A 14,789-nucleotide genomic window follows, 5' to 3' on the forward strand; every position below is an offset into this window, starting at 1 on the left:
AAGTGACAGTTTTCATGATACTGATGAAAACGAACCGGCGACGCTCATGCGCGCACTTATTAGAGATTGTAATAATTTAAATGACTTTTATGATGTATTTCTATCAACATATTGTTCCGAAAACACGCAAGACAGAGTCAAACATAGTCTTATTATGCAGCGTAATTTTAAAGTCTCAGTTCGGCACGCCGGCAGAATTCTTTGAATATATGATTCGAATCAATTCCTTTCCAACCCTTTTAGCCCGACTGAATTAATTCGCATTTGTTTAACTAAGCTGCCACAATCGATAAGACACATTGCTTTAGCCGGAAGACGTAAAGACGACATTGAAACTTTTAAGACTTTGCTACAAGAACTTGAGTATGACAACGACGACGGGACTTCTTGTAACTTTTTCAGTAACTGTAATCACAATAGATTTTCAGAGAAAAGGGATAATGATCGGAACGGACGTTGTAGCGGTAATTTTGAAAATGCTAGACGAAACAGACAGGACAATAGATACCAGCCTTATGACAATAACAGACGCTCTAACAGAAATTACACAGACAATTATAATAACGGAAATTCCTACCGGAATGATCAATCATATGGAAACAGGAATCGGTATCATCAAGACATAAATTATTCATACAATAATAGAAATTCGTACTACAGAAATAACTAGGGTGTTAGATCTAACAATAATTTCAGAAGTACAGTCGAAATTACACAAGAAGTAGTCATGCAGATAGCCAGGAAAATAGAAATTTTAATAACAGACACAACCAAGAATTTACATGTAACGGACAGGAGGGACCTAATTGGCATCCTCCAAGTGACAGAAATTCAGAGAGACAAGTGCAAATCGTAGAAATTTATCCGCGAAATGACGCGAATAATCAAAGACGTGACGCAAACAATCGACAGTGACTTGTAGCTTCGGCTTCTGGCAGCCATATAGACGGTTCAGAAAGTAATGACGCTACGACTTTACACTACGTGCGCATGGAAGACATGAGAGTTATTTTGCTAGACGAAAAGGAAAATAATTTAGACGCATTTTTACATCCCGTTATTGTTCATGGTGGTCCTAGTTCATGAACCACGGCCAACGTATGAGTGGCCAAGTAAGTGGTCCCAACAGTCGGGAAACCAGTTACTTTGGAATAAGGCTGGGCATCTCGGACATATTCTGAGTCGTGGTCACCTTTGTGCTCATACGGCAAAGACTACCAAATCCACCGGTTAGTCCCTCAACCGTTAGGGGTAAAACTCAATGGGACTCGGGGCAAGTAAGGCTAGCAACCTGCTTCCCCGGTACTTTAAATATGATGCTGGCAACAATCAGAGCAAAATGCCTCGGACCTTTGGAGGTGACGGAGTCCCACCTCTAACTGACAAACCATGGACTCCTAAGATACGACTTGGAAAACAAATGGTAATGAGATGGGGAGCTATTAATATCAATGGGGGCTACTCTGGGAAGAAGGTAGAGCTGGCAGAGGCTGCAAGTAAGATGGGCCTGGACGTTTTAGCTGTTAGTGACATTCGGGTAAGGGGTGAGAAAGAAGAGGAAGTGAGAGAATACAAGGTCTACCTGTCAGGAGTCAAAGCAGGAATAGCACAATGGGGTGTAGGGCCTTACACCAGGAAAGAAATGGAACCCAGCGTAGTTGCCATAAGGTATGTTTAACGAACGACTGATGTGGATAGATTTGACAGTGTCTAGCAAGAAAATTAGGATTGTGTCAGTACATTCGCATTGTGAAGGGACAGATCAAGATAAGATGGATAGTTTTTATGATGCACTCAGTGATGTAGTTAGAGTAAAGGACAAGGACAGTGTTCTGCTCATGGGTGATTTTACTGCCAGGATTGGAAATCGAACAGAGGGGTATGAAAAGGTTATGGGTAAATTTGGAGACGATATGGAGGCCAAAAGGAACGGGAAACAACTCTTGGATTTCTGTGCCAGTATGGGCTTAGTAATCACAAACTCCTTTTTGAAACATAAGAACATTCACCGTTATACTTGGGAAGGCAGGGGAACCAGATCTGTCATTATATAATAACAGATCAGGAATTCAGGAAGCTGTGAGGGACACACATGTATTCAGGGGATTCTTTGATGACACTCATGATTATTAAATCTGCAGTGAAATTGGTATTGTGAGGCCGAAAGTGCAGGAGGTCAGGTCCATATATAGGAGGATTAGAGTGGAGAAACTTCAGGATAAGGAAATCAGGCACAAGTACATAACAGTGATCTCAGATAGGTACCAGTTAGTCATTGGAAAAGGAATGGACAAGGTACAGGGACACAGTACTAGAAGTGGCTAAAGAATGTCTTGGAACAGTAGTGTGTGAAGGTAGGATGAAGCAAACAGCTTGGTGGATTGACACAGTCAAGGCAGCCTGTAAAAGGAAAAAGAAGGAGTATCAAAAATGGCTACATACTAGAACTCAGGTATACAGAGAAAGTTATGTTGAAGAAAGAAACACAGCCAATCAGATAATTGCAGCATCCAATAAGATATCTTGGGAAGACTTTGGAAACAGGTTGGAGACTTTGGGTCACGCTGCTGGAAAACCATTGTGGAGTGTAATTAGCAGTCTTCGAAAGGGAGGTAAGAAGGAAATGACAAGTGTTTTGGACAGGTCAGGAAAACTGCTGGTGAATCCTGTGGATTCCTTGGGCAGATGGAGGGAATATTTTGAAGAGTTGCTCAATGTAGGTGAAAATACGATCAGTAATGTTTCAGATTTCGATGTACAATGGGACAGGAATGATGATGGAAATAGAATCACATTTGAGGAAGTGGAGAAAATGGTCAATAGATTGTAGTGCAATAAAGCAGCTGGGGTGGATGAAATTAAGTCGGAACTCATCAAATACAGTGGAATGTCAGGTCTTAACTGGCTATACAGGATAATTGAAATGGCCTGGGTGTCGGGACAGGTTCCATCAGACTGGACAAAAGCAGTAATCACACCAATCTTTAAACATGGAAACAGAACAGATTATAACAACTACAGAGGTATCTCTTTAATCAGCGTTGTGGGTAAAATCTTCTCAGGTATTGTTGAAAGGAAAGTGCGAGTATTAGTTGAGGACCAATTGGATGAAAATCAGTGTGGGTTTAGGCCGCTTAGAGGTTGTTAGGACCAGATCTTTAGCTTACAGCAAATAATGTGTTATGAGTGGAACAGGGAATTGTATCTATGCGTCATAGATCTAGAAAAGGCATACGACCGGGTTCCTAGGAGGAAGTTATTGTCTGTTCTACGAGATTATGGAATATAAGACAAACTTTTGCAAGCAATTAAAGGTCTTTACATGGATAGTCAGGCAGCAGTTAGAGTTGACAGCAAATTGAGTTCATGGTTCAGAGTAGTTTGAGGGGTAAGACAAGGCTGCAACCTGTCTCCACTGTCGTTCATATTATTTATGGATCATATGTTGAAAACAATAGACTAGCTTTGTGGGATTAAGATATGTGAACACAAAATAAGCAGTCTTGCATATGCGGATGACTTAGTTGTGATGGCAGATTCGATTGAAAGTTTGCAAAGTAATATTTCAGAGCTAGATCAGAAATGTAAGGACTATGGTATGAAGATTAGCATCTCCAAAACGAAAATAATGTCAGTGGGAAAGAGATATAAACAGATTGAGTGCCAAATAGTAGGAACAAAGTTAGAGCATGTGGACGGTTTCAAGTACTTAGGATGCATATTCTCACAGGATGGCAACATAGTGAAAGAACTGGAGGCGAGGTGTAGCAAAGCTAATGCAGTGAGTGCTCAGCTACGATCTACTCTCTTCTGCAAGAAGGAAGTCAGTACCAAGACTAAGTTATCGGTGCACCGTTTAATCTTTCGACCAACTTTGTTGTATGATAGCGAAAGCTGGGTAGATTCAGGTTACCTTATCAATAAGGTTGAGGTTATGGATATGAAAGTAGCTAGGATGATTGCAGGTACTAGTAGATGGGAACAATGGCAGGAGGGTGTCCACAATGAGGAAATCAAAGAAAAACTGGGAATGAACTCTATAGATGTAGCAGTCAGATCTAACAGGCTTAGATGGTGGGGTCATGTTACACGCATGGGAGAAACAAGGTTACCCAAGAGACTCATGGGTTCAGCAGTAGAGGGTAGGAGGAGTCGGAGCAGACCAAGGAGAAGGTACCTAGATTCGGTTAAGAATGATTTTGATGTAACAGGCTTAACATCAGAAGAGGCGCCAATGTTAGCACTGAATAGGGGATCATGGAGGAATTTTATTAGGTGGCTATGCTCCGGACTGAACGCTGAAAGGCATAATCAGTCTTAAATGATGATGATGATGATGTTATTGAAGTATGTGTAAGAATAAGTTCACTGCTGTTTTAGATTCTGGGAGCCCATTGAATGTTATTAGTGAATGAGGTTTTCATATATGTGTAAGAACTATTGCTTGTCGTGTATTACCTGTTTCTAAAACTACAATTCGAGGAGCTATTTCTGGAAAAAGTGTGGAAGTCAAACAACAGACCAACTTAAATATCATTTGTCAAGGATATGAATTTTTTTGTGAATTTTATTATTGTTCCATTTCTCAGTACACAAATTATATTAGGTTTTGGTATACACATTTCAGTTATGCACACTTTGGTCCCAGATAATGCTTTCATAAATTACGAGAAAGTTGCCACTTCAGTAATATGGAAAAACGCATTCGATTTGTTCTTGCCAAATGCAAATTATGTCAAAAGGCTAAGCCGCCAACTATTTCTCACAGAGCACCGTTGTTTCCTATAATTCCAGAGAAATTAAAGGAGATGGCTGCAGTCGATTTGTTCGATCCAGTGGTTCATTCTACTAATGGTTTTGCGTACATTTTGGTAGCAATGGAATTGACATCAAAATATGTGTGTTTTACACCTTTAGGTAAAGCACCAGCTCGTTCAGTATCTAATGCTTTCATCAGACATTTTCTTAAAGAAGTGGGTCATGTTGATAAAGTTATATCAGATGATGGATCACAGTTTCGCTCTAAAATTTGGCTTCGTTCTCTACGGCGTCGTAAGATTAAACCAATTTTCATTTCACTTTTTCACCCTCAATCTAACGCTTCAGAGAGATGGATGAAGGAAATCAATAAATTGTGTCGTCTTTATTGTCATCATAATCACAGAACGTGGGATCAGTATCTTGATATTTTTCAAAACATTCTGAATGAACTCCCTAATGATTCAACTTCTTTACCGACTATGTTGACATTAAAAAATAAAGCACCGACAAATCGAATTTCTGAAATAGATCCTTTTCCGTCTACACGGAAACTGCGGCATTCTGAAATTGTCAACCTGGCTCTACAAAATATTGCATCTGTGGCTGCTAGAAGAGAGAAATCAGCTAAACGTCCTGGTCGTTTAAAAACTTTGTCAGTTGGTCAAAAGGTGTTAATTAAGTCTCATTGTTTGTCTCAGAAAGGAAAAGGCTTGTGTCGCAAATTTTTCTGCTTTATAACGGTCCATATAGAGTTCGCAAAATTATTCATGATAACACTGTTGAAGTAGAAACTCTTAAATCACGGCGCTCTAAGAGAATATATCATATATCGAACGTTAAAATTTTTGTGGAATCACATACTTTTGAGAAATTAGCAGTTACACTTAAACACGCAGAAAATATAAGGATACCGCGCCGTGTTTTGGCGGCGGCACATACACAAAGCGACAGTCAAGTCTGCGCGCCGCACAAGGTACTTGTTGACCGCAAACAATTACTTCCTATGTCACGCTTACCTACAGCTGATCGAGCGTTCAGTGCGAATGCACTGACAGCCGTAGACAAATACACAGTCTAATTTCTCCGATTAAATTCAGTATAAAGCTATAATGACTTGATAACTTATGTCATTAACGTTCAGTTTTTTCCAGGATACAGTTGTACAAAATATTTAAGAACTTCAGGTAAATTCTGTGTGTGTCCGACGTTAAGAGGACTTGCTATCGAGAAAATTTCAGGAAGATTGTAATTTCGAAGAATAAAGTAATAAACTAAAAAGGTAACTATTAATTGAGTTTATTTTTCAGGTAACATATTTCTACTTAGGTATGTACTTTATATGTAATTTGATGCTCGCGATTACGTGATTTATACTTTGTGTTAACTGATTTTGACAATGATTGATTAATAAACAGGGTTGTTACTTATGTATATTATGCATTGCTTGGCTGCTCTACTTTTTCACTGATGTCATATTTTTTTATTATGTGCCTGCTGTGCCTATTTATTTAAATTATAATTATCACCCGATTAGTTGTGCTGATATGGTTATGTATGCAAGTTATACTTTGTGATTTATCTGCTTGCGCCTTCATGTTTACTTATTGAGATGTATATGAACATTTATTTGCTTATGCTGATATGATGCTAATGACCTGTTATTATGTAAGATATATACTTTCTGGTTTGTGTATGGATTGCATATTTACACATTTGTGATTTGTTGTCATAACTACTCTTTAAATTGGTATATAGAAATGCTTAATACTGTGTACGAACATGGAGCTTGGGTTACACTATGGTATTAATTATAGATTGTTCGCTTGGCAGAGCCTCGTTGTAGGGATTGTGCTGCATCCACTTGTTGACATTCTGTCTCTACTGGTGCTTACGCTCAGTGCTTTATATTTTAAATAAGAAAATGAACTGCTATAATTCTACGAACTACATTGGTACAAGAAACTTCATTGAAGTTACATGAACTGGAGGTTTTGTAGAATCTGTATAAATTCAAGCTAATAGAAAGGAAGCTAACGACATGAAATGCCAACACTAGCTTTACACCATTGACAGTTATTACACTGAGCCATTGAAATAGCAAGTGACACTTGTCACAAAGAAATACTCTACATGTTTGCTTCTGTTTTGCCATGATTCTTGAAGTGGTGTACACACTGTGAAATATTACGATTTATTCATTCAAAGTATTATGTGATCATCCATACTACGTACTTGCACCTACTTACTGAAAGTTATTCAAAATGAAGGCTGTTAGAGGTCATGTATGCATTTCTTTTATTTTATGATGGACAATGTAACCAAAATGTATTTTATAATTCATATTGAGTAGAGGAATTGGCTCAGGAGGATTACACAGAGGTTGTGTGTAGACATTGTGTCTTCAGGTTGTATGGGATGATGAATTGAAGTTTGCACTCTGATTTTATTTGTACTTGTTCAAAGAGACTGACTAGAGGAAAGAGTTGTTATGGAAGTGAAATGATATTGGTGATAAGGTTTATATGTATCGACGTGTTAAAGATGTATTATTGAAGTATTGAGATTGTGTGATGATGATTATTGGAGTTTTGGTGGATAAGAGGTAAGGTAAATGATATTGGTGATAAGGTTTATATGTGTCGACATATTGAAGAGGAATTATTGAAGTATTGAGATTATGTTATGCTGATGATTATTGGAGTTTTGGTGGCTAAGAGGTAAAGTAAGTGAGGAGTATATTTTTTTGTTGTTGATTTATATGGAATAAGAAGGATGAAGATAGCAGACTAGAACACTCAGTGGAAGTAAGATTGTCTACACACACACTTTTTTAAATCAATAAGCAGTATATACTTTTTTTGGAGAGAGGAAGTATTTGCATATCTTGGAACACTGACAGTTGTTCAGCAACCGTACATTTTGAAATGGCTCAGCAACTGTACATTTTGAAATGGCTTGGCAAACATTGGTCTTGACATGATGACTACGACGTTGACTAACTATTATTGATTATTATACACTGCTGCCACTACTATTTGATACACATGTTGAACATCAAATTTTGACAGAATTGCATTTACACAGTTAACACTGTTCAATTACACAATAGTACTTAATATGCAGAGGAAAGATGAGTGAGTGTGTTTTGTGTCTTTTCCTTTCCTAATCCCAAATAATTGGTACCGTCCTACCTCCTAAATATTATTTTACTTGTTTGTTGTGGCTTGCACTGACACCCATAAATATTATAGGATTACTGATATTTGTGTATTTGTAATAGTTAATATAACAATTATCTGATATCATTTGTGTGTTTATTATAATTTGTATGTTTAGTGTAAGAGCATTGATAATAATTTTGTAAAAGCAGTTGTGTGTGCATTCAAACTGTTATCCGTGCTTACACTTATTAACATTGGTGGGTGCCACTTGGAAATGTTTAATTTCTGCTGAGGAACTCTGAGGAACTGTGTAATTATTGCTGGAGAATATTATGGACTGTTACCTGCACCTGCTCGTCATTGCTGGGTGCCACTGATGGAACTGCTTCTACTGAAATAATGTCACTTGTTGCTTTCTGCACCTGTTCAACATTACTGGGTGCCACTGATGGAACTGCTTCTACTGAAATGATGTCACTTGTTGCTGTCTGCACCTGTTCAACATTGCTGGGTGCCACTGATGGAACTGCTTCTACTGAAATGATGTCACTTGTGGCTGTCTGCTAGGAATACTAGTGCAGATATTGTGATCATTGGTACCTTAGTGTTTACCCACTTCACGTGTTGGTTGTTTTTTTTCTCTGCGCCTTCCCTAAAATATGTCATGTAATTTACTACCCCATGTTTCCTGGTTAATCGTACCTGTACCACTAAGAGGATTATGCCCATCAGTATAGACTAAACATCTTGCGTCCACAGTTCCACACCTGACCTGCTGACCAGGAGAAGACAATGGTCAACGGTTCGGCCTTGCCAGATGTGCTTGTAGCTAGTCTACCAACCCCCTAAAAAAATATACTGATAACTATAGTTATTGATCTTAAGATGACGTAAATACTGATGTAATGTTGTTCATTATGCTGTACTCACACCCCAGGACAAATATTCTGGAGACTGAGTATGGACTGATGAACAAATATACATCAGTATTTACATCATTTGAAGACCACTGACTGTATTCATCAACTTAGGAAACAAACCGCACACACCGTCTTCCACTATGTCACTCATATTATGGACTTTTGCCAACGGTGAGATGTATGAGCGAATTTACGTCAAAAACCTTAAATCTATATAAATAAAACAAACGTTATTAACATTCTACATCGTTATTCTTTATGTATGATTGTTTATTGCTGAACATAGTCATCCCAGCGAAGAATACATTTCTGTCAACGTGGGACCATTTTGTTGAAGCGATCACTGCAGAATGTTTGACTTTATTGAGCAGACAACAGCCTCACCTCTACTTGCACTGCTTCATCACAATGAATGTGAACTCATCGAAGGTGTTTGTTTTTTAAACAGACGATAATCATATGGGGCCACGCGAACACAAGGCGTCGGATTGTTGCATATGTCGCACCGCTAGTGTATGGTGTGGCGTTGCCCTGTAGGATAGTGTGTTCCATATGTGGAAGAACTCTTCGAAGTCCAAATTCAATTAAGTACTGCGTTTCCCACGCACAGACATAGATAAGTTCCAGTCAGCCATGTTACAGGCTACAATTCTTAGCCCTCTGCCGTCAGAGGGCTGCAAATATGTAGACACGAAAATGAAGATGTCGTATGTTAATAACGTTTGTTTTATTTAATAATCTTCAAGAGTTTTCATATAATAAATTCCAAGGCATTGTTTTTCAGCAGTCCCTCGTATATCGAGCTGCCTGCGATCAAAGGTTGTGTGTCTGTATGTGTCAGCTTTTTGGCTAATGAGTTGGTGTTTATAGGTGTGTGGTCATTGATCAGTTGCTTGCTCTGTACTGTACGTATGACGTATTTATTGGGATTATTTATTGTGATGGTTTTCATGTCTTTCTTTAAATGTTCCACAGATATGGAGAAATTACTGTCACAGTTTGAACATCTCATGTGTGCTTTATATCATATGTTAAAATTCCTGTTTGTCATTCTAACATATGGTGCATTGTAGCTTTGACCTTCAAGTTGACCGATGCTTCATTTCTGGAATTTGGTACTCTTTAGAGTAGAGGTTGTTAAGTACGTTTGCATCCTATTTACAGTTTTATTTGCAAGCACTAGACCTTGTTTCACTATCATGTTCAAAACTCTGTGTGTTTATGTGTATATGACACTGTCTGCCAAGTTATTTCGTTTGTGTGATGTTTCTTTTACAGTTTGTACCTTGGAGATCTATGTGGAACGAGTCCGTTAAGGCATCAGTCACGCTTTGCTTCTGGAAACGTTACCAGTGTTGATCGATTAATAAATTGAACAAATGAACCTTTTAGAGAATTTAACATAGCGTAGCTTCGTAAGGACTGTGAAGAGCCAAGGAGAGATGTAGCTGCATTGCAGATCCGTTCACTGGCGGCATGTCTAGATCTATGATGCAGCATGACTGCTACATCCTCCATTACCCAGATTTTGAATAAATAAACCTACAGATAACCGTATCTTGTAACTCAAAGCAACACTATCCTGTTCCAGTATATTCTCGGTGTCGGCCCACAGGAAATTTATTTACGATGATAAAAAATGAAATAAACCGAAAATTAAATCATCAGAAAGAAATCTGCAAACGAAGAGGCTTCCTTCTACCCCAAACAAAAGTTTCAACGTCGCAGTATAAACTTACAAACACAGATACGGACTCAGGCACATGCATAAGATTATTTCACACGACATTGATTAACAGCATAAGTCTCAGTGGAGTGGAAGTGAAATAATAATTATTGTCTCGGGTTATTACGTGCCATTGGGCAAAGCCGCTGACTGCCAAGATAACAGTGTCAGGAACAACACAGCACTGTACGCCGCTGGTGCAATTGGCAGCTTGAGCACACCTATCACAAGCCTTTGAGGTAATTCATCTGGCCGTTATCAGCTAAGGACCACCACGTAACCCGTTATACTCCAGATAAAAGTGAGAAATACTTACAGATGTTCCTCCTCTGAAGACGTTTCCAGCGGAGGACAAAGTTTGCAGCCAACGCAGCTGCAGCCACGACCCAACTGCCGGCACGCCTGCTCTCAAGGTCACCAGCCAGCACAGTAAGCTTCCCCTCACCTCACCCCCCCCCCAAAAAAAAAAAAGCCATCCACCGCTCCTTCGGCTCTGTCCACCACACCGACCTCATCCTCCTGCTTATGTAACCTCCAGGATGACAGCAAAAATGTGCTTGCCATAGTTCGTCATTTATATACTGTGAAATAACGATGGTCATTTACTTCTGTGCTTGATGAAAAGCAAGAAAAGACACTACAAAAATTATACCAAAATTCAAGAGCTATGTAACTTCCTCGCAAGTCTTCAAAGTCGGCAAAATTACTTTATCTTCACCATAGGCACCTTTGATCAACTTGCTGCAATATCTGTTCATATACAACTTCACAATATTACGAACTTAAATTTAAGGGCACTCTTTTTCTTTTATTATTCCTTGTAACCGAAATTTACTGCGTAAGTGATTCAGGGAACTTACGCATACGAGCCCTGTCAGTAACACACTCAATCATCTTAAAAAAGAAAATGTGCATCAAAAGAGGGCGCTGTAGCGTTCCCTCTAAAGTTGTTAGACAAAGAGAAGAAGATTGATTAAGGTTTCATGTCTTGTCTGCAGTATGGTCGTGAAAGACAGGGTGAAAAGCAAATGAAATAACTCAATGGTCGTCGTGTAAACTGCGAGTCCAGTGTGCTGCCCACTACGTTGCCTTGCTCGGTAAAAAGATAAAGCAGATAATGTTATAGACGACAGAGTCGCAACCGTGAATTATCATATTGTAAAATTTTTAATAAGGTGGAATGGAGAAAGCTGTGATACACGGTTTGTAATTATTGGCTGCTAACTTTGATAACCCAGAGTCACAGGAGCCACCGTTTTATTTTTACTTTTTGTTGAATTTTATTCTCTGTTATGAGTGTTCTAACTAGTTTGGTGCAGTCTGCCAAAAATTCCTCTCCTGGACCAACCTCTTCATCTCAGAATATCACTTAGTTGTTAGATGTATTCCAAGCTCTGTCTTCCCCTCCAGTTTTCATCCTCTATAACTCGGACTAGTACCTTGGACTCTATTTCCTTGTGCCTTAACACGGGTCGTATCATCCTGCCCCTTCATCTTGTAAGTGATTACGATACGTTCCTTTCTTCACCTATTCTGCGAAGAACCTTCTCATTCATTTTCTTCTTAGTGCACCTAATTTTGAACACTTTTGTGGTGCAGTACATCTCAAACGCTTCATTCTCTTCTGTTCCGGTTTTCCAAAATTGACATTTCACTACCATACAATACCTCTCTCCAAACGTACGTTCTCCGAAATTTCCCCTTCACATTAAGTCTTACGTTTGATAACAGTGCGTTACTCTTGGCCATGAATGCCCTCGTTGCCTGTGCTAGTCTGCTCCTTATGTCCTCCTTACTTCGTCGATCAAGGGTTACTTCGCTTCCAGGGTAGTAGACTATCATATTTTCCCCTGTTTCGTGATCACCAGTTTTGACAAGTTTCTCGCTAATTTTATTTCTGCTACATCTCATCACTTTCATCTTTTTTCTGTTTTTTTTCCAATCCATATTCTGTACACATTAGACTGTTCTTTTCATTCATTAGATTCTGTATTTCTCCTTACACTGAGGATAGTAATGTCAACATCGAATCCTGTCAGCGACAGACTGAATTTTGATCCTACTCTTGAACCCTTCTTTATTTCCGTCATTGCTTCTCAGATATGTAGGTTGAACAATAGGAGAGAAAGACTGCATTCCTGTCTCTCATCCTTCTTATTCTAAGCACTTGGTTGTAGGTTCTACTGTCTTACTTTTCGGTCTTACTTCGAATCCTGCCTCGGGCATGGATGTGTGTGATGTCCTTAGCTTAGTTAGGTTTAAGTAGTTCTAAGTTCTAGGGGTCTGATGACCTCAGAAGTTGAGTCCCATAGTGCTCAGAGCCAAAATTCGGTATTACTTCTTGTACATGTTGCATATTACTCGTCTTTCCGCATATTTTACTCATTTTTTCCATAATTTCAAATATTTTGTACTTATATCGTCTAAAGCTTTTTCTAGGTCGACAGACCCTATGAGCGCCCCTTGATTTTTCTTCAGTCTTGGTTCGAATGGCAAGCGAAAAGTCAGAATTGCCTCATTAGTTCCTTTCCCTTCCTAAAGTCTAACTGACCGTCATCTAACTTTGGTCACCTACCCCGATTCCGATTGAATGTCATCCATCCCTTCTGCATTATATCATCACAAGTTCTCCAGAGCTCTTTTAAATTCTGACTCAAATACTGGAGCTTCTATATCTTCCATATAAATTCGAATATTTGCTTCTGTCACGTCGTGAGGCAAGTCCTCTCCCTCATTTAGACTCTCAGTGTACTCGCTCCACCTATCCATTCATTAACAAAGGAAACCCAATCGCACACTTAGTGTTACCACCCTTGCTTTTAATTTCAGGAAGGGTTTTTTTATTTTTCTGTAAGCTGAATCAGTCCCTTCGATGATAATTTTTGTTTAGATATCTTCATATCCGTCCTGCAGCCTTTTCGCTATCATATAAAATTCTTCGAAAGCTGAGAAGGTAATAGGTGTTTCTGTTTATCAGTGTAGTCCACAAATAACGTGTTGGCTACTAAAATTACAACAATATGGTACAATAAAGAAATTTTATTAATTTTAGTATTAAGTGGTGCATACACATTACTACAACCCATCACTTTAAATATTACGATGGTTCGAAGTCCTTTAATGTCGTCAGCGCATAATTTGCAGTACACAATAGATTGTTCACAACAACATTCTTGGCGGAGGCAGACTAACATCAAACAGTTTCGGAGAACGTCAGTGTCTCGTAAGCAACAACTCCTGGAGGAAAGTTCACCAAAGCAGCAACGTGCTAACTGGATGACGTCAGTCACTGACAAACGTTCTTACAATAATTTACGCAGCCTCGAAGTGCTGCTGTCCCGTACGCGAGCAAAAGCAACTGTCGATGCCCCCTGTTGCGGCTGACTTTGACGCGAAGCGTCTCGATTTATAGCGGTGTCGAGTCACGTCGCACGGTGGCAGAAGGAGCGTTGCTACAACTTATGCAACTACACGCTCTTATATGCTCTGTGGTGGATGTCTCGTCTTGGTGCTGCGAAAAACGTAGCACTCGTAGTGCCAGATGGGATGACGTCACATCACAACAGACATCTGCGTCCGTTCTCTGAGTTAGCCATAATTTCAGCGCTTGACACTGGTTTCCAGTTATCGTGCAGAGAGTGCTCCACAGCACGTTTTCGCCTGCTTTATTTGCGTTCCAGCACGCATCCGAAGATAAATTGCGTGATTTTAGAGTGATGTGGGATTGCATTCAACGGAAATAGCGTTACTTAAGTGCAATTTTCGGCTCGCATTCGAAGAGAAATGGCACAATTTTAGCGCCCTATTTACAGTGTGCTGTAGCACATTAAATCAGGATACCTGTCCGTCATTGTGCAGTGGAGATTTGAAGCGGGGAACTTCTTCAAAGTGTCTTGTTCTGGCCGTCTCCAGTGGGCCAAGTTGATACTGAACGTGTAGTGTGGCGCAATGGATCTCTGTTTTACTTCTTTTAAATTACGCAATGGAATACACCGATGGCGCAATTAGGGATTTAATTCCATATGTTTGAAGGATGCAGTTCAGGCAGTGAACGGTGCTTTGATGTTTTGGAGGTATTTAATGTACCATGACTTGTTGCCAATGATTCAGGTTACCGTGACTATGAAGCAGGACATTTACCTCTTCATTCTTTCTGCATATCTACTACTACAGTTTCGTGACAAGTACGCTACGGACACTCTGTATTCCGAGATGACAACA

At 39.3% G+C, this 14,789-nt stretch overlaps 1 protein-coding gene across 1 annotated transcript in view; it reads right to left on the bottom strand.

The window, feature by feature from the left end:
* Nucleotides 1-10,919, bottom strand: part of LOC126252073 (acetylcholinesterase-like) — a 224,611-nt gene extending 213,692 nt beyond the window's left edge. Inside the window, exon 1 of the mRNA XM_049952922.1 lies at nucleotides 10,885-10,919. The gene's annotated coding sequence lies outside the window, so the exon portion shown is untranslated. The remainder of the gene's footprint in view (nucleotides 1-10,884) is intronic.
* Nucleotides 10,920-14,789: the final 3,870 nt, after the last annotated feature.

Source organism: Schistocerca nitens, chromosome 4 (assembly GCF_023898315.1).
Source record: "Schistocerca nitens isolate TAMUIC-IGC-003100 chromosome 4, iqSchNite1.1, whole genome shotgun sequence".
Classification (NCBI taxonomy): Eukaryota; Metazoa; Arthropoda; class Insecta; order Orthoptera; family Acrididae; genus Schistocerca; species Schistocerca nitens.